Source organism: Mesoplodon densirostris, chromosome 19 (assembly GCF_025265405.1).
Source record: "Mesoplodon densirostris isolate mMesDen1 chromosome 19, mMesDen1 primary haplotype, whole genome shotgun sequence".
NCBI classification, from domain to species: Eukaryota; Metazoa; Chordata; class Mammalia; order Artiodactyla; family Ziphiidae; genus Mesoplodon; species Mesoplodon densirostris.
Window position 1 is genome coordinate 1,904,685 of NC_082679.1, and position 25,208 is coordinate 1,929,892.

General features: G+C 42.2%; 1 long non-coding RNA gene across 2 annotated transcripts; it reads left to right on the forward strand.

The window, feature by feature from the left end:
• The first annotated feature begins 2,253 nt into the window (after positions 1-2,253).
• On the forward strand, positions 2,254-24,633 carry LOC132480489 (uncharacterized). Of its 2 annotated transcripts, XR_009530652.1 has the most exons (4): positions 2,254-2,623; positions 20,028-20,154; positions 20,904-21,040; positions 24,565-24,633. It is a non-coding gene; the product is annotated as an uncharacterized LOC132480489 (long non-coding RNA). The 2 variants fall into 2 exon arrangements; XR_009530651.1 differs by lacking the exon at positions 24,565-24,633 and having other exon boundaries at positions 2,259-2,623; positions 20,904-23,260.
• The last annotated feature ends 575 nt before the right edge of the window (positions 24,634-25,208 follow it).

A 25,208-nucleotide genomic window follows, 5' to 3' on the forward strand; every position in this document is an offset into this window, starting at 1 on the left:
CTAGGTCCAGCTGGAAAAGAGCCATGTGCCATAATGTCCATAACATGGTAGGCTGGTGTTGCTGAGCGTTAGATTACAGACATTAGGTGGGAACCATATTTGGTATAGAAACGGAAGTAATAGGGAGTGAGTGACTAGCAAACAAAAAGAGATGAACCTATTCTAAAATTGCATCCATGAATGTTCCCGTGACTGGGGCTGTTGAGGATAATGTTTTTGAAAAAATTCTCAGGAGCTGCAGAGCGGTTTCTCTCCTGAGGTCCCAGTCAGTGTCAGGCTGAATAATGTAAAGGTTTTGGGATCCCGTAGCATTGTTTATCTCAAGGTCATTGGTGTATAGCAAAGATAATGGGTAATAAAAGTGGAAATCGTGTAGTCCTGGCATGTGGTTTTTAGGACGCAAGCAGTTCCTGGATAACTCAAGTGGAAACACCTTTCATTGCTCACCAGTCTTCATTGCTACCACAACAGAATCCCTCCCATGAGACAAGGAGATGTGATGGGCTTAACATGTGGTTGCCAGAGTTCTACTGAAAAGGAGATTCAGAAAAGAAATTAAGATTTTTTTATGTGAAGCCAATTTCTATTAAATTTAATTGAGCTGTATAGTTGGTATGCATTGAACTGAACATACCTAAAATGTACAGCTTGGTTAAGTTTTAATATGTGTAAACCCACAGGACCATCATAATTACAAACATCCATCACTCTCATATCCACCTTCTGACATCTCTCCCAGGACTCCCAGGCAACTAGTATTGATTTGCTTTTTTCCCATTCAATTGGTGTTTTCTACACTTAATATCATTGGGGTCTTAATGTTTACTTTTATATTTGTCTCTTTTTCATGATGCATAATTATTTTGAGAATCATTTAAGTTGCTGATAATTATAATTCATTTTTTTTTCCTGAAAAATATACTGTTTGGATATACCACCCACTGACTTTTTATCCATACATCTGTTAAAGGATGGGGTTTTGTGGTTTGTATCCATTTTGGCTATGACAGATAAGCTTAATAAATTCTTTGTATGTACGTATGGTTTCATATTCAGAATTCAATGACTATACCCTTTTGTGTGCCATTCACAGTATGGGAGCATCCCAGTTTTCCCGTATTCCTCTCTAGGACTTGGTGGATACGGCTAGTGTTTCAATATTACCTGCTTAAATGTAGAGGTGTCTCACTATGGTCTGATTGCATTTCCCTAATGATTCATGATGAACATTTTTGTGTTCATTTGCCAGGTGTTTGTCTTCTTTGATAAAATGTCTGTCTTTTATTAGTAACTGAGAAGGCAAAAATCTGTTGGAACTTGACTTTTCTTCAGTGACTTCACTGGGTGGAATAAATGTGCTCACATCGTTATTCACCACATATGGTCCTCATTATTAACATAGTCTCCGTTAGTCTCCGTTACTTTAAGTCTAGACACGTATAAAACAACTAACCGAACCTTGATTGTTGTGTTTGCCAATTTCCCTGGTATGAATACTCCAACTGTGGGCAGTTCCAAACAGTGAATATGAAGTTTTTACTGCACCAGAGGCGCAAGAAGCCAAACGCTGAGATGCCAAGGTTTGCAGGGGAGAAGGCAGCCAAGCCAGGAGCTAGAAGAAGTCTCAGATCCACCTTCTCGGAGGCGATGTGCTTGAGATATTTACGGTATAAAGACGCAGTGTGGTCTTAGGTGTGGGGAAAGGCCATCAGTTAGAGAAAAGGTGAGGTAATCGGTGTGTGCAGGTGTATTTCATTACATGCTTCTTCACAGATGCATGTTCAAAAATGGTGTCCCTGAATGGGACATCACTGGCTCTTTTAATGAGGGAACCAGAGAAGCAACACATGGTCCACCTGCTTATGGCCACCCCACATTCCTCCTCTGTCTTGTTCACTATGGCCCCCTGTCTGGAGTCTTGTTCTCTTGACTCTGACCTAACACAGTGAGGTCTAAACCTTTAGCCTGCATCCTTTGGAAGAGCAATAAGACAATGTTTAATAGACCCCAGCTATGGATGCATGAACTTTGTGTCATAGTGACAACGTGGTATCATGTGCCCGTTTGGTTTTGTAGGTTTCGGAAACATCTGAAATATTATGACTGTCTCTGATCAGCGAAGACTACATTCCATGGAAATCTGGGTTCGTCTCCTTTAAGAAGCGTGAAACCCCGCCCCCGTCCTCAGAGCCTCCAGGGCGGTCTTTCCCAGGAGCCCCCAGTGAGGCGGGGCTTTTCCTGTAGGCGGGGAGCACCGCCCCTTGCTAGGTTCTAGAGGCCTGTGAACTGCATTACCCGGAAAAAAACGGCCAGTTCGTGGGCACCCCTGGGCCAATGAAGGCTCAGGAAGGAGTCACTTCCGTTCTAGAGGACGGATCTGGGCGGCTTTTCCGGCGTCGGCTGAGGTCGTTATTTTGTAAAGTCGGCTGTGTTCACAGGCGGGGAACTTCGCAACGCTGTGAAGGCCAGAGGTCAGGGAGCCAGGAGGGCGCCGTGCCCGCTTCTCTGAGCGTCGTCTGAGGCTCGGCGTGGGCGCCATCCGGCCTGACTCCGTCTTGGGCGGTTGGTGCCGCAGCTTCGCCCACAAACTCCGCTGGCGCCGTCGCAGATGTGTCGGATTCAGGTAAATGCTGCGTCATTCGGGCCCTCCCCCACGTCTTCTCATTCAGCAGTGTTTTTATCTGTGCTCTTTTACTAGTGTCCTATAGTTATTATTTGTACCCCCAAAACTTGGCTTTCCGAAGTTTGAAATATGACCTGCGTGGGGAAAAAAATTGCAGAGAACTTCAATGTGCGGTTGAAGAAGCTCTGAGATTAATATCCGTTTACCGCTCAGGCCAAAATTGCTATATAAATAGGACCTCAGAAGCAGCCTGTGGGGTTCTTCCAAAACAATTATCCCCATCCCCACCAAGTTAATGTATTGGCTGCTGTTTGAAATAAGTATTTCCTTTCTTTTCTTGATAGTTTTGCCAACTATGTGGAAACTATTTGACGTGTCTAGTTTCGCTTGTTTTAAAAGTTTTTTTATGAATGTAATATGTTTTATGATGTGTTTTTCTTTTGCGCAATGTGGTGTGACTTTACCCATGTTTTTCATGCCTATCCCTTTGTGGGAGAAAGAGGTGAAACAGGAGGGAAGGGGCCAGGGCACAGCCTTTAACGGAATGACGTATCCCTAGGACTTGACTAAAACAAACAGGTTTGAACCAGTTAGGTCCAAGATGGCGGAAGATTTGATTTCCAGTGGATCTTGAGGCTCATACTCCCATTGTAATACATGAGCATGTAAATAACACACCCACCAGCGCCCTGCCAGATCTAAGGCTAACTCTAAAAGGCCAAAAAGTGGGTGGTGGAATTTCCAATTCCTGGAAAGACCTGCCCTTTCCCGGGAAGTAGTTGGAATAATCCTCCCACTCAGCCTGTGAAATTACGTAGGACATAAAAAGTAACCACGTCATATTTTGAGGCCCCTCGCCTTCTGAGGTGGCCCACACTCTGTCTGGAGTGTGTTCCTCGCTAAATAAGTCCACTTCTTACCTATCACGTTGTCTCATTGAATTCTTTCTGTGAGGAGACTGCAAGAACCTGAGGTTCATTAAGTCCTGAGACCAGGTGTGTGATATCAAGTCCCAATCTGAGTTGCATGGTTTCAGGGGGACCCCTTGCAGGGCCTGAGAGTGGGCACTTGTGTAACACTCGTAAATTACTTGTCCAAGGAGACACACATGCTGACAAAGCAAGAGACTTCATTGGAAAGGGGCGCCTAGGCGAAGAGCAACCCAGTAGGGAACCCAGGAGAACGGCTCTGCCGTGATGCTTGCAATCTCAGCTTTTATGGTAATAGGGTTAGTTTCCGGGGTGTCTCTGGCCAGTTGTTCTGACTCAGGGTCCTTCCTGGTGGTGCACCCACCTCTCAGCCAAGACGGATTCCAGCGTGAGGGGGATTCTGGGAGGTAGGCAGGACGTATTTCCTTCCTCCCTCTTTTCGGACCCTCCCAGGTTCTCCCAGGTAGCTTTCAGGGGCAGCGCCTCTTTCTTTATTGGAACTTCCTGCTGTGAGACAACTCAGGCAAGTGGTCATGGTTGTGCCTGGCCAAGGTGGGTGGTTTCAGTTCCCTAACACATGCATTTTCCTTTCTTGTGCTGTATTCTGTAGATATGAGTATATGAGTAAAATGTCTTTATAAGGTCTCCTGTTGAAGGCTCTTCTTTGTTTATGTGTTTCTTTTTTTCTTCTTTTTTTCTTTTTTTTGGTCTACTTTCTGTATTTATAGCCATACCTGCCATCTGTTCTTGTGTATATACAGCATGCATTTGTCTAGCATATATGTTAAAATTATCCTATTTAAATGAACGTGTCCACTTTTTAATTGTGTTTTGTTCTTACTAATTTGAACTTAGTTCTTTGAATGAAATTATACATATTTTTCAACTATCCCATTGTTAGATTTTGATACAGACTTATTATACATTACATAAACTCAGTTTTACAGCGTACACACACTTAGAGGGTTTTGGTTTTTTTTTTTTACAACTTTATTGGAGTATAATTGCTTCACAATGGTGTATTAGTTTCTGCTTTATAACAAAGTGAATCAGTTACACGTATACATCTGTTCCCATATCCCTTCCCTCTTGCGTCTCCCTCCCTCCCACCCTCCCTATCCCACCCCTCCAGGCGGTCACAAAGCACCGAGCTGATCTCCCTGTGCTATGTGGCTGCTTTCCACTAGCTATCTACCTTACATTTGGTAGTGTATATATGTCCATGCCTCTCGCTTTGTCATAGCTTACCCTTCCCCCTCCCCATATCCTCAAGTCCATTCTCAAGTAGGTCTGTGTCTTTATTCCTGTTTTACCCCTAGGTTCTTCATGACTTTTTTTTTTCTTAAATTCCATATATATGTGTTAGCATACGGTATTTGTCTTTCTCTTTCTGACTTCACTCTGTATGACAGACTCTAGGTCTATCCACCTCATTACAAATAGCTCAATTTCGTTTCTTTTTATGGCTGAGTAATCTTCCATTGTATATATGTGCCACATCTTCTTTATCCATTCATCCGATGATGGACACTTAGGTTGTTTCCATCTCCGGGCTATTGTAAATAGAGCTGCAATGAACATTTTGGTACATGACTCTTTTTGAATTATGGTTTTCTCAGGGTATATGCCCAGTAGTGGGATTGCTGGATCATATGGTAGTTCTATTTGTAGTTTTTTAAGGAACCTCCATACTGTTCTCCATAGTGGCTGTGCCAATTTCCATTCCCACCAGCAGTGCAAGAGTGTTCCCTTTTCTCCACACCCTCTCCAGCATTTATTGTTTGTAGATTTTTTGATGATGGCCATTCTGACCGGTGTGAGATGATATCTCATTGTAGTTTTGATTTGCATTTCTCTAATGATTAATGATGTTGAGCATTCTTTCGTGTGTTTGTTGGCAGTCTGTATATCTTTGGAGAAATGTGTATTTAGGTCTTCTGCCCATTTTTGGATTGGGTTGTTTGTTTTTTTTTGATATTGAGCTGCATGAGCTGCTTGTACATTTTGGAGATTAATCCTTTGTCAGTTGCTTCATTTGCAAATATTTTCTCCTATTCTGTGGGTTGTCTTTTGGTCTTGTTTATGGTTTCCTTTGCTGTGCAAAAGCTTTTAAGTTTCGTGAGGTCCCATTTGTTTATTTTTGTTTTTATTTCCATTTCTCTAGGCGGTGGGTCAAAAAGGATCTTGCTGTGATTTATGTCATAGAATGTTCTGCCTATGTTTTCCTCTAAGAGTTTGATAGTTTCTGGCCTTACATTTAGGTCTTTAAACCATTTTGAGCTTATTTTTGTCTATGGTGTTAGGGAGTGATCTAATCTCATACTTTTACATGTACCTGTCCAGTTTTCCCAGCACCACTTATTGAAGAGGTTGTCCTTTCTCCACTGTACATTCCTGCCACTTTGTCAAAGATAAGGTGACCATATGTGCATAGGTTTATCTCTGGGCTTTCTGTCCTGTTCCATTGATCTATCTTTCTGTTTTTGTGCCAGTACCATAGTGTCTTGATTACTGTAGCTTTGTAGTATAGTCTGAAGTCAGGGAACCTGATTCCTCCAGCTCCGTTTTTCGTTCTCAAGATTGCTTTGGCTATTTGGGGTCTTTTGTGTTTCCATACAGATTGTGAAATTTTTTGTTCTAGTTCTGTGAAAAATGCCAGTGCTAGTTTGATAGGGATTGCATTGAATCTGTAGATTACTTTGGGTAGTAGAGTCATTTTCACAATGTTGATTCTTCCAATCCAAGAACATGGTATATCTCTCCATCTGTATCATCTTTAAGTTCTTTCATCAGTGTCTTATAATTTTCTGCATACAGGTCTTTTGTCTCCTTAGGTAGGTTTATTCCTAGATATTTTATTCTTCTTGTTGCAATGGTAAATGGGAGTGTTTTCTTGATTTCACTTTAAGATTTTTCATCATTTTTCATCATTAGTGTACAGGAATGCCAGAGATTTCTGTGCATTAATTTTGTATCCTGCTACTTTACCAAATTCATTGATTAGCTCTAGTAGTTTTCTGGTAGCATCTTTAGGATTCTCTATGTATAGTATCATATTATCTGCAAACAGTGACAGCTTTACTTTTTCTTTTTCGATTTGGATTTCTTTTATTTTCTTTTCTTCTCTGATTGCTGTGGCTAAAACTTCCAGAACTATGTTGAATAAGAGTGGTGAGAGTGGGCAACCTTGTCTTTTTCCTGATCTTAGTGGAAATGCTTTTAGTTTTTCACCATTGAGGAGGATGTTGGCTGTGGGTTTGTCATATATAGCCTTTATTATGTTGAGGAAAGTTCTCTCTATGCCTACTTTCTGCAGGGTTTTTATCATAAATCGGTGTTGAATTTTGTCGAAAGCTTTCTCTGCATCTATTGAGATGATCATATGGTTTTTCTCCTTCAATTTGTTAATATGGTGTATCACGTTGATTGATTTGCGTATATTGAAGAATCCTTGCATTCCTGGAATAAACCCCACTTGATCATGGTGTATGATCCTTTTAATGTGCTGTTGGATTCTGTTTGCTAGGACTTTGTTGAGGATTTTTGCATCTATGTTCATCAGTGATATTGGCCTGTAGTTTTCTTTCTTTGTGACATCCTTGTCTGGTTTTGGTATCAAGGTGATGGTGGCCTCGTAGGATGAGTTTGGGAGTGTTCCTCCCTCTGTTACATTTTGGAAGAGTTTGAGAAGGATAGGTGTTAGCTCTTCTCTAAATGCTTGATAGAATTCGCCTGTGAAGCCATCTGGTCCTGGGCTTTTGTTTGTTGGAAGACTTTTTATCACAGTTTCTATTTCAGTGCCTGTGATTGGTCTGTTCATATTTTCTATTTCTTCCTGATTCAGTCTTGGCAGGTTGTGCATTTCTAAGAATTTGTCCATTTCTTCCAGGTTGTCCATTTTATTGGCATAGAGTTGCTTGTAGTAATCTCTCATGATCTTTTGTATTTCTGCAGTGTCAGTTGTTACTTCTCCTTTTTCATTTCTAATTCTATTGATTTGAGTCTTCCCCCTTTTTTTCTTGATGAGTCTGGCTAATGGTTTATCAATTTTGTTTATCTTCTCAAAGAACCAGCTTTTAGTTTCACTGATCTTTGCTATCGTTTCTTTCATTTCATTTTCATTTACTTCTGATCTGATTTTTATGATTTCTTTCCTTCTACTAACTTTGGGGGTTTTTTGTTCTTCTTTCTCTAATTGCTGTAGGTGCAAGGTTAGGTTGTTTACTCAAGATGTTTCCTGTTTCTTACGGTAGGATTGTATTGCTATAAACTTCCCTCTTAGAACTGCTTTTGTTGCATCCCATAGGTTTTGGGTTGTCGTGTCTCCATTGTCATTTGTTTCTAGGTATTTTTTTATTTCCTCTTTGATTTCTTCAGTAATCACTTCGTTATTAAGTAGTGTATTGTTTAACCTCCATGTGTTTGTATTTTTTACAGATCTTTTCCTGTAATTGATATCTGGTCTCATAGCATTGTGGTCGGAAAAGATACTTGATACAATTTCAATTTTCTTAAATTTACCAAGGCTTGATCTATCTATTACCAAGATATGATCTATCCTGGAGAATGTTCCATGAGCACTTGAGAAAAATGTGTATTCTGATGTTTTTGGATGGTATGTCCTGTAAATATCAATTAAGTCCATCTTGTTTAATGTATCATTTAAAGCTTTTCGTTTTGGTTGATCTGTCCATTGGTGAAAGTGGGGTGTTGAAGTCCCCTACTATGAATGTGTTACTGTCGATTTCTCCTTTTATGGCTGTTAGTATTTGCCGTATGTACTGAGATGCTCCTATGTTGGGTGCATAAATATTTACAATTGTTATATCTTCTTCTTGGATTGATCCCTTGATCATTATGTAGTGTCCTTCCTTGTCTCTTCTAATAGTCTTTATTTTAAAGTCTATTTTGTCTGATATGAGAATTGCTACTCCAGCTTTCTTTTGATTTCCATTTGCATGGAATATCTTTTTCCATCCCCTTACTTTCAGTCTGTATGTGTCTCTAGGTCTGAAGTGGGTCTCTTGTAGACAGCATATATATGGGTCTTGTTTTTGTATGCATTCAGCCAATATGTGTCTTTTGGTGGGAGCATTTAGTCCATTTACATTTAAGGTAATTATCGATATGTATGTTCCTATTCCCATTTTCTTAATTGTTTTGGGTTCGTTATTGTAGGTATTTTCCTTCTGTTGTGTTTCTTGCCTAGAGAAGTTCCTTAAGCATTTATTGTAAAGCTGCTTTGGTGGTGCTGAACTCTCTCAGCTTTTTTTTTTTTTTTCCCTCAGCTTTTGCTTGTATGTAAAGGTTTTAATTTCTCCATCAAATCTGAATGAGATCCTTGCTGGGTAGAGTAATCTTGGTTGCAGGTTTTTCTCCGTCATCACTTTAAATATGTCCTGCCAGTCCCTTCTGGCTTGTAGAGTTTCTGCTGAAAGATCAGCTGTTAACATTATGGGGATTCCCTCGTGTGCTATTTGTTGTTTTTCCCTTGCTGCTTTTAATATGTTTTCTTTGTGTTTAATTTTTGACAGTTTGATTAATATGTGTCTTGGCGTGTTTCTCCTTGCATTTATCCTGTATGGGACTCTCTGTGCTTCCTGGTCTTGATTAACTATTTCCTTTCCCATATTAGGAAAGTTTTCAACTGTAATCTCTTCAAATATTTTCTCAGTCCCTTTCTTTTTCTCTTCTTCTGGAACCCCTATAATTCAAATGTTGGTGCGTTTAATGTTGTCCCAGAGGTCTCTGAGACTGTCCTCAGTTCTTTTCATTCTTTTTTCTCTATTCTGCTCTGAAGTAGTTATTTCCACTATTTTATGTTCCAGGTCACTTATCCGTTCTTCTGCCTCAGTTATTCTGCTATTGATCCTTTGTAGAGTTTTTAATTTCATTTATTGTGTTGCTCATCGTTGCTTGATTCATCTTTAGTTCTTCTAGGTCCTTGTTAACTGTTTCTTGCATTTTCTCTATTCTATTTCCAAGATTTTGGATCATCTTTACTATCATTATTCTGAATTCTTTTTCAGGTAGACTGCCTATTTCCTCTTCATTTGTTAGGTCTGGTGGGTTTTTATCTTGCTCCTTCACCTGCTGTGTGTTTTTCTGTCTTCTCATTTTGCTTATCTTATTACTATGTTTGGGGTCTCCTTTTTGCAGGCTGCAGGTTCGTAGTTCCCGTTGTTTTTGGTGTCTGTCCCCAGTGGCTAAGGTTGGTTCAGTGGGTTGTGTAGGCTTCCTGGTGGAGGGGACTAAGTGCCTGTGTTCTGGTGGATGAGGCTGGATCTTGTCTTTCTGGTGGGCAGGTCCACGTCTGGTGGTGTGTTTTGGGGTGTCTGTGGCCTTATTATGATTTTAGGCAGCCTCTCTTCTAATGGGTGGGGTTGTGTTCCTTTCTTGCTAGTTGTTTGGCATAGGGTGTCCAGCACTGTAGCTTGCTGGTCGTTGAGTGAAGCTGGGTGCTGGTGTTGAGATGGAGATCTCTGGGAGATTTTCGCCGTTTGATATTACGTGGAGCTGGGAGGTCTCTTGTGGACCAGTGTCCTGAAGTTGCCTCTCCCACCTCAGAGGCACAGCACTGACTCCTGGCTGCAGCACCAAGAGCCTTTCATCCATATGGCTCAGAATAAAAGGGAGAAAAAGGAGAAAGAATTAGTTGAAGAAGAAAAGAGAGAGAGAGAGAGAGGGAGGGAGGAAGAAAGGGAGGAAGGAGGGAAGGTGGGAGAAAAATTAGAATTAGTTGAAGAAAGAGGGAGGGAGGAAGAAAGGGAGGGAGGAAGGAGGGAAGGTAGGAAAAAAAGAAAGAAGAAGATAAAGTAAAATAGAATATAGTGTGATACAATATAATAAAGTTATTAAAATAAAAAATAATTATTAAAAAAAATTTTTAAAAAACACACACCAAAAAAACGGACGGATAGAACCCTGGGACAAATGATGGAAGCAAAGCTATACAGACAAAATCTCACAGAGAAGCATACACGTACACACTCACAAAAAGAGGAAAAGGGGGAAAAATCATAAATCTTGCTCTCAAAGTCCACCTCCTCAATTTGGGATGATTTGTTGTCTATTCAGGTATTCCACAGACGCAGGGTACATCAAGTTGATAGTGGAGCTTTAATCCGCTGCTTCTGAGGCTGCTGGGAGAGATTCTCCTTGCTCTTCTTTGTTCGCACAGCTCCCGGGGCTCAGCTTTGGATTCGGCCCCGCCTCTGCGTGTAGGTCGCCGGAGGACGTCTGTTCTTCACTCGGACAGGACGGGGTTAAAGGAGCCGCTGATTCGGGCGCTCTGGCTCCCTCAGGCCGCGGGGGAGGGAGGGGCACGGAGGCGGGGCGAGCGTGCGTCTGCGGAGGCCGGCGTGACGCCGGCGTGACGTTGCGTCAGCACGAGGCGCGCCCGTGCGTTCTCCCGGGGACGTTTTCTGTGGAGCCCGGGACCGTGGCGGTGGCGGGCAGCACAGGCTCCCAGGAGGGAAGGTGTGGAGAGTGACCTGCGCTCGCACACGGGCTTCTTGGTGGCGGCAGCAGCCGCCCCAGCGTCCCACGCCCATCTGTGGGGTCCGTGCTTTCAGGCGCGCCTCGCGCCCGTCTCTGGAGCTCCTCCTTTCAGCAGCGCTCTGAATCCCCTCTCCTCACGCACCAGGAAACAAAGAGGGAAGGAAAAGTCTCCTGCCTCTTCGGCAGCTCCAGACTTTTCCCCGGACTCCCTCCCGGCCGGCCGTGGCGCACTAACCCCCTTCAGGCTGTGTTCACGCCGCCAGTGCGCTCTGACTGAAGCCCGAGCCTCAGCTCCCAGCCCCGCCCGCCCCGGCGGGTGAGGAGAAAAGCCTCTCGGGCTGGTGAGTGGCGGTCGGCACCGGTCCTCTGTGCGGGAATCTCTCTGCTTTGCCCTCCGTACCCCTGTGGCTGCGGTCTCCTCCGCGGCTCCGAAGCTTTCCCCCTCCGCCACCCGCAGTCTCCGCCCGCGAAGGGGCTCCTAGTGTGTGGAAACCGTTTCTCCTTCACGGCTCCCTCCCACTGGTGCAGGTCCCGGCCCTATCCTTTTGTCTCTGTTTATTCTGTTTTCTTTTGCCCTACCCAGGTACGTGGGGAGTTTCTTGCCTTTTGGGAGGTCTGAGGTCTTCTGTCAGTGTTCAGTAGGTGTTCTGTAGGAGTTGTTCCACGGGTAGATGAATTTCTGGTGTATCTGTGGGGAGGAAGGTGATCTCCGCATCTTACTCTTCCGCCATCTTCCCGAAGTAGCCCCCTTGGGGGTTTTTTAAAATAATTTTTATTGGAGTATAGTTGATTTACAATGTTTTGTTAGTTTCAAGTGTACAGCAAAGTAAATCGCTTATAAATATACATATATCCGTTCTTTTCTAGAGTCTTCTCCCATATAGGTCATTACAGAGTACTGAGTAGAGTTCCCTGTGCTATAAAGTAAATCCTAATTAGTTATCTGTTTTATATATAATAGTGTGTATCTATCAACCCCAGCCTCCCAAATTATCCCCCACTCCCCGCTTTCCCCCGGTAACAAGAAGTTTGTTTCTACATCTGTGGCTCTACTTCTGCTTTGTAAATAAGCTTATTTCTATTATTTTTTGTTTTTTCATCATCTGTCTCTGTTTGACTTACTTCACTCAGTATGACAGTCTCTAGGTCCATCCATGTTGCTACCGATGGCATTGTTTTGTTCTTTTTTATGGCTTCTTTATCCAGTGTGTATATGTACCACATATTTATCCTCTCCACCATCGGTGGACACTTAAGTTGCTTCCATGTCTTGGCTGTTGTAAATAGTGCTGCAGTAAACATTGTGCTGCTTGTGTCTTTTCAGATTATGGTTTTCTATGGATATATGCACAGGAGTGGGATTGCTGGATTATATGGTACTTCTATATTTTGTTTTTAAAGAAACCTGTATACTGTTCTCCATAGTGGCTGTACCAATTTGCATTCCCACCAGCAGTGTAGGAGGGTTCCCATTTTTCCAAATCCTCTCCAGCATTTTTTATTTGTAGACTTTTTGATGATGGCCATTCTGACTGGTATGAGGTGGTTCCCACTGTAGTTTTTATTTACATTTCTTTAATAGTAGTGATGTTGAGCATCTTTTCATGTGCTTTCCGCCTATCTGAATGTCTTTGGAGAAATGTCTGTTTAGGTCTTCTGCCAATTTATTTATTGGGTTGTTTGTGTTTTTTTGATACTGATCTGCATGAACTGTTTGATTATTTTGGAAATGAATCCCTTGTCAGTTGCTTCGTTTGAAAATATTTTCTCCCATTTTGTGGGTTGTCTTTTTGTCTTGTTTATGGTTTCCTTTGTTGTGTACAACCTTGTAAGGTTAATTAGGTTCCATTTGTTTATTTTTGTTTTTATTCTCGTTACTCTAGGAGGTGGTCAAAAAAGATCTTGCTGCACTTTATGTCAAGTGTTCTGCTTATGTTTTCCTTTAAGAGTTTTATAGTGTCTGGCCTTCACTTAGGTCTTTAATCAATTTTGACTTTATTTTTGTGTATTGTGTTAGTGGGTGTTCTAATTTCATTCTTTTACATGTAGCTGTCTAGTTTTCCTAACACCACTTATTGAAGAGACTGTCCTTTCTCCATTTTACATTCTTGCCTCCTTGGTCATAGATTAGGTGACCATAGGTGTGTGGGTTTATCTCTTGACTTTTTATCTATCCTGTTCCATTGATCTGTATTTCTGTTTTTGTGCCAGTACCAAACTTTTGGTTACTGTAACTTTGTAGTATAGTCTGGTGACTCAGGGAGCCTGACTCTTCCAGCTCTGTTTTTCTTTCTCAAGGTTGCTTTGGCTATTTGAGTTCTTTTCTGTTTCCATACACATGGTAAAATTATTTGTTCTAGTTCTGTGAAAAATGCCATTGGTAATTTGTTAGGGACTGCACTGAATCTGTAGACTGCTTTGGGTAGTATAGTCATTTTCACAATATAGATTCTTCCAATCCAAGAACATGGTCTGTCTCTCCATCTGTTTATGTCATGTTTGATTGCTTTCATCGGCATCTTACAGTTTTCTGAGTACAGGTCTTTGGCCTCCTTCGGTACGTTTATTTTTATTATTTTAATAAATTTATATATTTATCTTGGGCTGCATTAGGTCTTTGTTGCTCCACGCGGGCTTTCTTTAGTTGTGCCGAGCAGGGGCTACTTCTGCATGGTGGTGCGTAGGCTTCTCGTTGCAGTGGCGTTTTTTTCTTGTTGCGGAGCACAGGCTCTAGGCATGTAGGCTTCAGTAGTTGTGGTATGGGGGCTCAGCTATTCCACGGGATGTGGGATCTTCCCGGACCAAGGTTTGAACCCACATCGGCAGGTGGATTCTTTTTTTTTTTTTTTTTTTTTTAATATTTATTTATTTATTTGGCTGTGCTGGTCTTAGTTGCGGCATGCATGTGGGATCTAGTTCCTTGACCAGGCATCGAACCAGGGCCCCCTGCATTGGGAACACGGAGCCTTAGCCACTGCGCCACCAGGGAAGCCCCTTAGGTAGGTTTATTCCTAGGTAGTTTATTCTTTTTGTTGCAGTGGTGAATGGGATTGTTTCCTTAATTTCTCTTTGATCTTTTATTGTTAGTGTATAGGAATGCAAGAGATTTTTGTGCATTCATTTTGTATTCTGCAGCTTTACCAAACTCACTGATGAGCATAGTAGTTTTCTGATACCTTAGGATTTTCTCTGAGTAGTATCATGTCATCTCCAAACAGTGTTAGGTTTACTACTTCCAATTTGCATTTCTTTTGTTTCTTTTTGTTCTCTGATTGCCGTGGCTAGAACTTCCAAAACTATTGGCAGGAGTGGACATCCTTGTCTTGTACCTGATCTTAGAGGAAATGCTTTCAGTGTTTCACCATTGAGAATGATGTTAGCTGTGGGTTTGTTGTATATGGCCTTTATTATGTTGAGGTAGGTTCCCCCCTGCCAACTTTCTGGAGAGTTTTTATCATAAATGAGTTTTGAATTTTGTCAAAAGCTTTCTCTGCATCTATTGAGATGATCATATGGTTTTTATTCTTTAATTTGTTAATACGGTGTGTCACATTGATTGATTTGTGTATATTGAAGAATCCTTGCATCCCTGGGATAAATCTTACTTGATCGTGGTGTATGATCCTTTTAATGTGTTGTAGTCAGTTTGCTAGTATTTTGTTGAGGGGTTTTTGCATGTATGTTCATCAGTGATATTGGCCTGTAATTTTCTTGTGTGTGGGTGGTATGTTTGGTTTTGATATCAGGGTGATGGCCTCACAGAATGAGCTTGGGAGTGTCTCTCTTCTGCAGTTTTTTATAGGTGTTTTCTTTTTAAATGTTTCATAGAATTCTTCTGTGAGGCCATCTGGTCCTGGCCTTTTGTTTGTTGGAAGTTTTTTTCTAAATCAGTTTTAATTTCAGTACTGATCGTGGTTTGTTCGTATTTTCTTTTTCTTCCCGGCTCAGTCTTGGTAGGTTGTACCTTTCTAGGAATTTGCCCATTTCTTCTGGGTTGTCCATTTTATTGTGTATAGTTGCTTGCAGTAGTCTCTTAGGAGCCTTTGTATTTCTGTGGTGTCCGTTTTTATTGATTTGAGCCCTCCCCGTTGTTCTTGATGACTCTGGCAAGGTTTATGTTTTCAGAACAACAGCTTTTAGTTTCATTGATCTTTGCTATTATTTGCTTTAGGCTCCCGGACACGTAGGCTCAGCGGCCATGGCTCACAGGCCTAGCCACTCCGCGGCATGTGGGATCTTCCCAGACCGGGGCACAAACCTGTGTCCCCTGCATCGGCAGGCGGACTCTGAACCACTGTGCCACTAGGGAAGCGCTCGAGGTAGTTTTTGATTTTCTCTTTCATGTATTCAGTGATCCATTGTTTTTTAGTAACATGTTATTTAGCCTCCATGTGTGGGTGTTTTTTTTTAATAGTTCGTTGTGTAATTTATTTCTAATCTCATATGCAAAAGGTAGTTGATATGATTTCACTTATCTTAAATTTGCCAAGGTTTTCTTTGTGGCCCAGGATGTGTTCTATCCTGGAGAATGTTCTAGGTATACTTGAAAAGAATGTATTCGGTTGCTTTTGGATGGAGTGCTGTTTAGATATCAATTAAGGCTTGTTTTTCCGTATTGATTCTCTGGATGATCTGTCCATTGGTGTAAGTTGGGTGTTAAAGTCCCCCCATCATTGTGTTGCTGTCAGTTTCTCTTCTTATGGCTGTTAGTGTTTTTTGCATTATAGATTTGATCCCTTGATCATCGTGCAGTACTTCTGTCTCTTGTAATAGTCTTAAAGTCTATTTTGTCTGATATGAGTATTGCTACTCCAGCGTTCTTTGGATTTCATATAGGCAATTTGTTTTTTTTTCTTCTTCCCATGGCTTGAGGGATCATAGTTCCCCAACCAGGGATGGAATCCAGGCCCTTGGCATTGAAAGCACGGAGTTCTAACCCCTGGACTGCTAGAGAATTCTTGTCATTTTCTTAACTGTTTTGGATTTGTTTTTGTCTGGTTTTTTGTCTTACCTTCTTTTTGATTTCATCTCTTGTGTTTTGATGATTATCTTTAGTGTTGTGTTTGGGTTTTTTTTTTCTTTTTTTGAACCTATTGTAATTTTTTGGTTTGTAGTGTGCATGTGTTTTTTTTTCTTTTTGGCTGAGTTGGGTGTTTGTTGCTGTGTGCGGGCTTTCTCTAGTTGTGGCAATTGGGGGCTACTCTTCGTTGCAGTGTGCAGGCTTCTCATTTCCATGGCTTCTCATTGCACAGCATTGGCTCTAGGCACGTGGTGCCAGAGTCCAGCTCCAGCGAGTCCAGGGATACCCGAGGGATGGATAGCATCGGCAAAGGAAATAATTCTATTACACTTCTTAAAGTATCAGCATTGCATGTTTCTCTTTCTCATGTCTTTATTCTTCTTCTGTTGTTTACAATCACAGGTTTATATATTGTAGTTGATTACATTACCAGGTACGTGGCCAAACAATCTTAGCACAGTCTAACCTCAAAATATTCTATAAAGATTTTTTTAAAAAAAAATCCCCTAGTGTCTAGATGTCCTATTAAAATATTTCCCCAAGTTCCCATTAATCACAGGTTATTTCTTAGTAATCAAGCCAAGCAATTATAGAATTATTTTAATTATAAAAGTTGGAGCTACTTGTTCCTATTTCTCTTCTTGCACAGGCAACCTTTTACAATGGTTCCACGAAAATATTTACAATATACCCTGCATGCCCTTTCTCGTTGTTTCCTTCACCTGAGACAGTGTTTTCTCCCTATCCTGGCAACCAATTCTGCTCTAGTCATTTGCTTTTCTATAATTAATCTTCCTTTATAATAGAACCATAAATTTCCTATGTCATCAGGAACTGCGGCCCATGGCCATAACTCCATACTAGAGAGTGTTTTTCATAAAAACATCCCCTTAGTTCCAGGCTCTTAATTCTTTACCCCTTTCCCCGCGGCTTTAGTGGGTACTTCCCGTTCTGTGGTAGTTTCAGGAGGGGGAGTCCTAGAGGAATTCTTCTTTCACGTGGAGCAACATTCCCCCCAAAATTGCCCCTATATTTAAATTTATTATAAAACATAACAACAGAGCTGTAGTCCACCTTCCTGGCACAGCGCTGCCTTGCAGTTTCGCCTTCCCTTGCTCATGACTTTGTCATGGTGCAATGGCTCCAGGATGGCTTCCGACAATGTGGGCTCAGTAGTTGTGGCTTGGGGGCTCTAGAGTGCACGTTCGGTAGTTGTGGCGCACAGGCTTACTTGCTCCGTGGCATGTGCGATCTTCCCGGACTCGAACCCGTGTCCCCTTCATCTATGTGGTTTTTATATAGCAGTCTATATATACATACAGGATTGTTTTAAGGTGCTGGTGTCTTAATTTCAAATGCAATTCCCATTTCCTGCATTTGTATTCTCCTCATGGTTGCTGTTTTGGTATCATATTTCGGCTGTGGATGATTTCCTTCTTTTACTGTCTGTTTGCCTTTACTGATGAGCTTTCCCTTTTGTGATTTTCTTGTTTCTAGTTGTGGCCTTTTCTTTTGTGCCTAGAGAAGTTCTTTTAGCACTTGTTGCAAAGTTGGTCTGATGGTGCTGAATTCTCTTTGCTTTTGCTTGTCTGTCAAGCTTTTAATTTCTCCATCTAATCTGAATGAAAGCCTTGCTGGGTAGAGTATTGTTGGTTGTAGGTTTTTCCCCTTTCACCACTTTAAATATAAATATATTGTGCCACTCTGGCCTGCAGAGTTTCTGTTGAAAAATCAGCTGATATAGTCTTATGGTTATCATTCCTTTCTATGTTATTTGTTGCTTTTCCCTTGTTGCTTTTAATATTTTTCCTTTGTGTTTAATTTGTATCAGTTTGATTAATATGTGTTTTGGTGTGTTTCTCCTTGGGTTTATCCTGTATGGGACTCTGCACTTCTTGGACTCAGGTGAGTGTTTCCTTTCCCATGTTAGGGATGTTTTCGGCTATAATCTCCTCAAATATTTTCTCAGGCCTTTTCTCTTCTTCTGGGACCCTTATAATGCAAATGTTGGTTCATTAATTGTTGTTATTTCCACCACTGTCATCCAGCTCACTTAGTTCTTCTACCTTAGTTATTCTGCTATTGAATCCCTCTAGTATATTTTTCATTTCAGTTATTGTATTGTTCATCAACTCTCTTTTAAACATTTTCCCTTCTTTTTCTGAGATTTTGAATCATCTTTACTATTATTACTCTGAGTTCTTTTTCAGGTAGATTGCCTTATCTTCTATGTGATTGTACTCTTCAAATAATGCTTATGTATTATTTTATTCATTTTTGGCTGTGTCAGGTCTTAGTTGCAGCACACGGGCTCAGTTGCCCCACCACGGTATGTGAGATCAAACCTGCATCCCCTGCATTGGAAGGCAGATTTTTAACCACTGGACCACTAGGGAAGTTCCTGAATAATACATATTTTAGTGGAAAATCATAAATGATTAAGTTATCTTGTTAAAATACTTCTTTTAAGGGTGATAAAATGAATCATTGTAAGTGTAAAAAGTTATAATGCTTTATGAATCCCTAGCAAGATGTTAACTCAAGAAGGTATTTCTGTGTTTCTACAATGTGGATGGACTAGAGGTCAAGTCCTATTGCTTGTTGCAGTTCTCTTAAGTTTAAAGAGTCAGCACTGATGCCCAGCTATCCCCAGCTGCTGGAGGCCAAGCACTTTTACTGATTCTGGCAAGAAACCCCTTTTTCAGAGAGTCATTTTCACTGTGAATTCAGTAAATTGTGGTTCATGATCTCTACCCCTGGAGAAGAAAGCTAGTAGGAAATTACAGATAGTCTCTCTGAACAGGTATGGGGAAAAAAATGGATATATCAAAGAATATGGTGGATAAGTATAAAAAGTATATATTCTTGAATCCTATTATGTAATGTTAGTGTAATCCCAAATCGGAATTTAATCTATGGATTATGTAAGGTGGAGGTTTTTATGAAATAATAATTTTTAATATAACCAAAGTAAAATTTGAAAAGAACCATTTCCTCCCCAACACAATCCCTTATTCTTCTGGCTCACTGGGCTCCAGTCACGCTAGTAGCCTCGTGGATGCTGTTCATACACACCAGACATGACTGTGATAAAGAGGCTTTGCACTTTTTTGTCCCACTTCTGGACAGCCTTTTCTCAAGGTATCCACATGACCTTATGGCACAACTCTATAACATTTTTGCCCTTTTACATGCCTTATTTTTCTCTTGAGTATTTGTCTTTGCCTGAAATATTAAATGGTTCACTCATTAATGTTTCACATTCAGCAGAACCACTTATGGCCCCTGCACTGGTGTCAGGTGTCTTCGTGGACTTGGTGTCTGTAGACCCTAGGTTTTATGGACAGATTCCCATTTTTGGCAGCCAGTGGACTGAGACATGAAAGGTTGTCTTAGTAATGGGGCTACTACATAAAAATGCTTGAGGATGTGATTGAGATGGGAGTGCTCTAGGACTTGTCTTTGTTAGCAACCGGTAAGGACAGAGAGCAAGGGAGCCAGAGTTAGAACGGTAGCACGAGGTTTCTGTTCTGAGAATGATGGCAGACATGTAATGTATGAGGAGGTCCAGTGAGTAATACGCGTCTGGGGAAAGTGTGTGAAGTAACTGCCCCAGGCCCTAGTACTAGGAGTATAAGAGAGAAGGATGGGGCTAAGTTTGCTTGTGTCTGGGAGACATGATCGTGAACACACTCAGGCTGTTGTCTTGGAGGAAAGGGAAAGGGCCCTGCATACCAGGCTCACAGATTAGATGGTATCTATCTGTCCACCTGCCTGTTGTTGCTCAGGGTTGTACATACTGATCAAGGAAGCATGAAGAGTATTGGACCCCACTGCCCTCTATGTCACAGAGCTGGGGTGGATGATGAACCCAGAGTACAGGCTAGGGTTAGAAGTACTTATGGGGTCCTGGGGAGAGAGGCTGCTTATGTACAAATCTGTCCCATCATCACAGGGCCCTGTGACCTTTGAGGACGTGGCTGTGTACTTTTTCCAGGAGGAATGGAAGCTTCTTGATGAGGCCGAGAGATTCCTGCACCATGATGTGATCCTGGAGCCCTTTGCACTTGTTGCATCATTGGGTAAGGCCCTCCCACCTATCCCAGCATCCTGGGCAGGTCTCTGCCTTTCCCCCTTTTTCCAAAGGCAAGTCTGCTTTTTCACAGGTAGACAGTGGGCACATTCCTTCTCATCTGTGTTGTTGATGCCAAGGCTGAGTGAGTACAACCTCCTTTCAGAAGTATCCCCAGTACCAGCAGCTCTGAAGTTTTTTCAGTGAAGTTTTTCTGGGTCATAAGACTTGGAATTAGTTCAGTGGGTTCCATTAGTCTCTGCCACTCCCTGCTAGGTTGACTCTGTAGACCCATGCACCTCTGTGCACCAGGTTCTCTCCCCTTCCAGCCGATATTTCCTGGGCCCTGACTATACCAGGAATTGTTGGGATCCAGCATGGTCACTGGTTCATTTTGCAATACTGTTTTTCTTTCCTGAGGTTTTTTTGGGGGGATTGGTTGTTCTCCTGGGCTAGTGGTGACATGCTCACTTGTCCTGTCTTTCCCTTAGGACTAGGACTTGCATTTTCTAGGTCCCAGGTTGTTGTCCAACTGGAGCTGGGAGGTGAACCCTGGGTACATGACGGAGTGGACATGACTCCAAGCCCCAGCATGAGGGGCTCAAAGTGGGCTTGGCTCCATTGATTTGGCATCAGGGGTTCAGATTATATATATCAGGATCATATCCTGTGCCCCACAGTGTTTTGGTGCCAAAGCCAGTGACTCTGTACCTCATTTCTGTGTGCACTCCCCCCATCATTGTGTCATTTCTCTTTCAGGTTGTTGGCATGGAGCAGAGGTCAAGGAGACATCTTCTGAGCAGAATGTTTCTGTAGAAGTGCCACGAATAAATACTTCAGAGACCTGGCCATCCAGAAGTCCTGTCCCTGGAAGATGTGTAGCCTGGCCTTAAACAGTAAGTTTGCATCTAGCTGAAGACCTGGGAACAATTCCTGGCCAGAAACTGTGTGTGTCAGGTGTGAACTTTCACCCGCACAGTGGAGGGAAACTCTTTAGAAGAGACATGGGTAAGGCCTTTATGAGGAGCCACATAGTCCATGCATCCAAGAACTCTTTCAACATGCCAGGAGGCTGGGAAGGATTTGCCTGGTAGCTCTAGCCTTCTCCAACCCCAGGTCACTCCACAAAAGGATGCTGACTGCACAGTGGTGTTTCACAAAGTGCCATAATTCTTCAGCCAAAGCACCCAGCTTACTGAACACCAAACAGGTCACACCACAGAAAAAGACCACAAGTGCAGCAAATGTAAGAAAGCTTTCAGCCAAAGGGTCTATAAGCTCATCTGTCACCAGAGTTCACACTGGAGAAAGGCCTTCAGATGAGATGAGGAGAGCAGCAAATGAGCCGTCTCCCTATTTAATACATCATACTGAATAGGCTCTGTGAGCAACCATCAGTGGAAGTTGAATGCCGTACATCTGAACAGCCCTAGTGTGCAGATTGCCTGTGAGTACGAGGTTTGTAGGAAGCTTTTCAGGAGCTATGCTCTGTCACTGTGTGCTTCTTACGTTTTCCAAGTGGCAGATCCCCGTACTGGGGCTCAGTCATCTAAGGGTGATCAGGGTAGGTAGCCTTTTGTGCTCTTGTATCCCCTGTGCACTTGGGTTTTGTCATTCTCTTCCAGCAGCTGGCTAGGACAGGACAGAGGAACCGGTTTTGTGGGTGTTCCAAACTTAGTATATACCTCACGGGGTGGTATCATGGCAGAGAATAGTTTTCACTCCAGTTCTGGTCCATTTTGCATTGTTGTCCAAGGCCTTCTGGGGTACAGTGCAGGGCTCTCTGTGGGACTAAAACAGGGAATTATAGGGAGTGAGAGACTACCACAGAAGAAGGAATAAAATACAAAGTTGCATTCATGTATGTTCCCATCACTGTGGCTGTTTTGCGTTAAGGTTTTTGCAGAAACCTCCTGAGCCCCAATCAGTGTCAGACTGAATAACGTAAAGGTTTTAGGATTCCCTCAAGGCCATTTGATGCATAGTGAAAACAATGGGGAATGAGCATGGAAATCGTGTAGTACAGGCATGTGATTTTTAGGACCCAGGCAGAGTTCTTGGATACTTAAGTGGAAACACTTTTCAGGGACTCCCCTAGTGGCACAGTGGTTAAGAATCCACCTGGCCTGATCCCACATGCCTCAGAGCAACTAGGCCTGTGTTCCACAACTACCAGAGCCTGTGCTCTGCAACAAGAGGGGCCACCACAATGAAGCCCACACACCACAACAAAGAGTAGCCCCCTGCTCACCACAGTTAGAGAAAGCCCAGGTGCAGCAACAAGCAAAAATAAATTTTAAAATCTTCATTGCTACTGCTACAGAATCCCTCCCATGAGGTAAGGAGTCAGGGATGGGGTTATAATGTGTGGTTTGCCAGAGTAAGATTCAGGGGGATCTTTGCTCCTGCAAGGCACATGGTACACCACCACCTCCAAAAGGAGCCAAAATTTAATTGAGCTGTATAGGGTATGGACTGAATTTGAACATACTTAATAAGATGTACAGCTTGATTAAATTTTAATACATGTAAACACCCAGAACCATCATAATTACAAACATCCACCATCAACTGCCACACCCACCTTCAGACACTCCCCCCCGCCAACTACTATTTGATTTCCTTTTTTCCCATTCAATTAGTGTTTTCTAGACTTTTAATATCATTATTTCATATTCTAATTTTTTTTTTTTTTGGCCACATCACACACCATGGGGCATCTACCCCAACCAGGGATCAAACCTGTGGCCCCTGCAGTGGAATACAGAGAGTCTTACCCCTGGACCAGGGAAGCCCCTGGTTTCATATTTCAAAATGAATGAACAGGGTTGTAGCCTTTTTGCATTCTAACCATATAGGAACCTTCCATCCCCTGTGTTCCTCACCAGTAGTGGGTTGGTATGGTCACTGTTTTGAACATTACCAGTTTTAAAAGTGTGGATACAGGCCTCACTGTGGTCTGACGCCTTTCCCTAGTGATTCATGATGTTGAACATTCCTTGTTTATTTGCCAGGTGATTGTCTTCTATGATTAAATGTCTTTTTATTAGTAACTGTGGAGAGAATAAAAAGAAATGTGTTGCAACTTGATTTTTCTCAGTAGAATAAACGTTTAGTGCCCCACGTGTAGCCCTCATTATTAAACATAGTTTTTCCATTACTGTAAGTCTAGACACCTACTTTAAAAAAAAAAAACCCAATTATTGTGTTTGCCAATTTCCCTGGTATGAATACTGCAACTGTGGGGAGTTTCACACTGCGGACAGGAGGTTATAACCAGAGGTGCAAGAAGCCAAACACTGGGATGTCAAAGCTTGCAGGAGAGGAATTTCACTCACAAGGCAGCAAGCCAGGAGACAAAAAAGTCTCACAACCACCTTCCTGGAGGTGAGGTGCTGTGGGGGACAAAGAGGCAGGGTGGTCCTAGGTGGGGGGAAGGGCAATTAGTTTAGTGTACAGGTATATCTGCATTACAGGCTTCTGTTCTTCACGCATAGCTGGACAAAAGCTGACTCCAAGTTCCTAAAAAAACAACTGAGGCTCCCTTTCCTACAGTGACCCCACCCTGTCAGAGGTGTTATCTACAGTGGGGACTTCCCTGGTGGTCCAGTGGTAAAGAGTCCACCTTCCAACGTAGGGGATGAGGGTGATTCAATCCCTGGTCAGGGCACTAACTAAGCCTACTCCACAACGAGAGAAGCGAAAACCTACATGGCCGAACTAGCTTGGAGCATATGCAAAAGTAGGAGGTAAAACCCCGCCCCCCCACGTGAGCTTAACCAATTAAGGCAGTTCACAAGCAGAGGGGTTTTGACATGCTATTGTTCCCTTTTCTATAATTCTAACTCAAGAAGTGTTAGTCATCAGCTTCTGTTAACCCTATGGGGCACAGTTTCAAGGTCATCCAAGGTGGATTTAGGAACACATGCAGTAGCACTCCTTTCTACTATTCCCCTATACAGATGCCCATAAAAATAAGGTTGAGAACATAGATAATAAATACCAACATATGCTAAAACAAGGGTACGAGTTTTGAGCATTTTTACTTGACCTGTATAAAGGATTACCATCACAGGCCTGAGTTGTCCAATCTGTATTCATTCCAAAGAAACGTTTGGCAGAGTGGCCCAACTGTTGGGAGATAACTTCTAAGCTCTTGAAACATTTGGACTACTAATTAATAAGAGTGTTTTACCCGGGGCCTTGTGCCATGCTAGCTAATTTATACTAATAACTTGACATACCAGTGGGTAGGGGAGCCTTAGGGTGTCTAGCAGTTTGACATTCAGAGAAGCTAGAGCGTAAGTTCAGCCACACAGGTGTCCCTTGTGCATGACATATTAAAGAAAAACCCTGTATAACACACCAGGTCTTGTGTGAGGTCCCCTGTTAGCAGTACACTTCATATTGTCACCCACAGATGCTGAGACCTAAGTGAGGGCAGAGGAAACTGGCAATGTGGTCCCTCTATGACTGTCCTATTGTGCCATCTCTCCTGCTTTTCATCTGTATCCTTTCACTGTAACAGACCATTAGCCCTTAATTCATAGTAGCTTCTCTAACTTCTGCAAGTGTGGATAGCGATTTATTCAACCTGAAGGTGGTCTTCTACATTCCAGAACGTAATTGTGCTTTTTAAAAAGCTTTGTTACGTATAATCGACATTTTAAGTGCAGGGTTTGAAAACATTGGCACAGGGTTACACTTATGAAACCAAAAGTTTTCTCCTGCCATTTGTAATTAATCCCCCCCTTTAGCCTACAGAATTGATAGTAGAAAATACTCTTCCTTCTTGCAAGAGGTGGTGTTTTAGGATTTGCCAGGTTTCTCAATTTCACCTGTATTTGGATCTGATACTGTTTGACACGGTGACCAATGTTGGGGAGATAATAAAACAAGACCTCCACAGCACAAACTAAACTGTGATGCACATCACAGACAACCTACTAAAGACATTGTAAAGACAGAAACCACACCCATTCATGATACACCAAGCAGAGCCCACTCAACGCAAGCACCAAGATGAACACTCACTTGCCTTCAGGTGAGAGGACTTGACTGCCC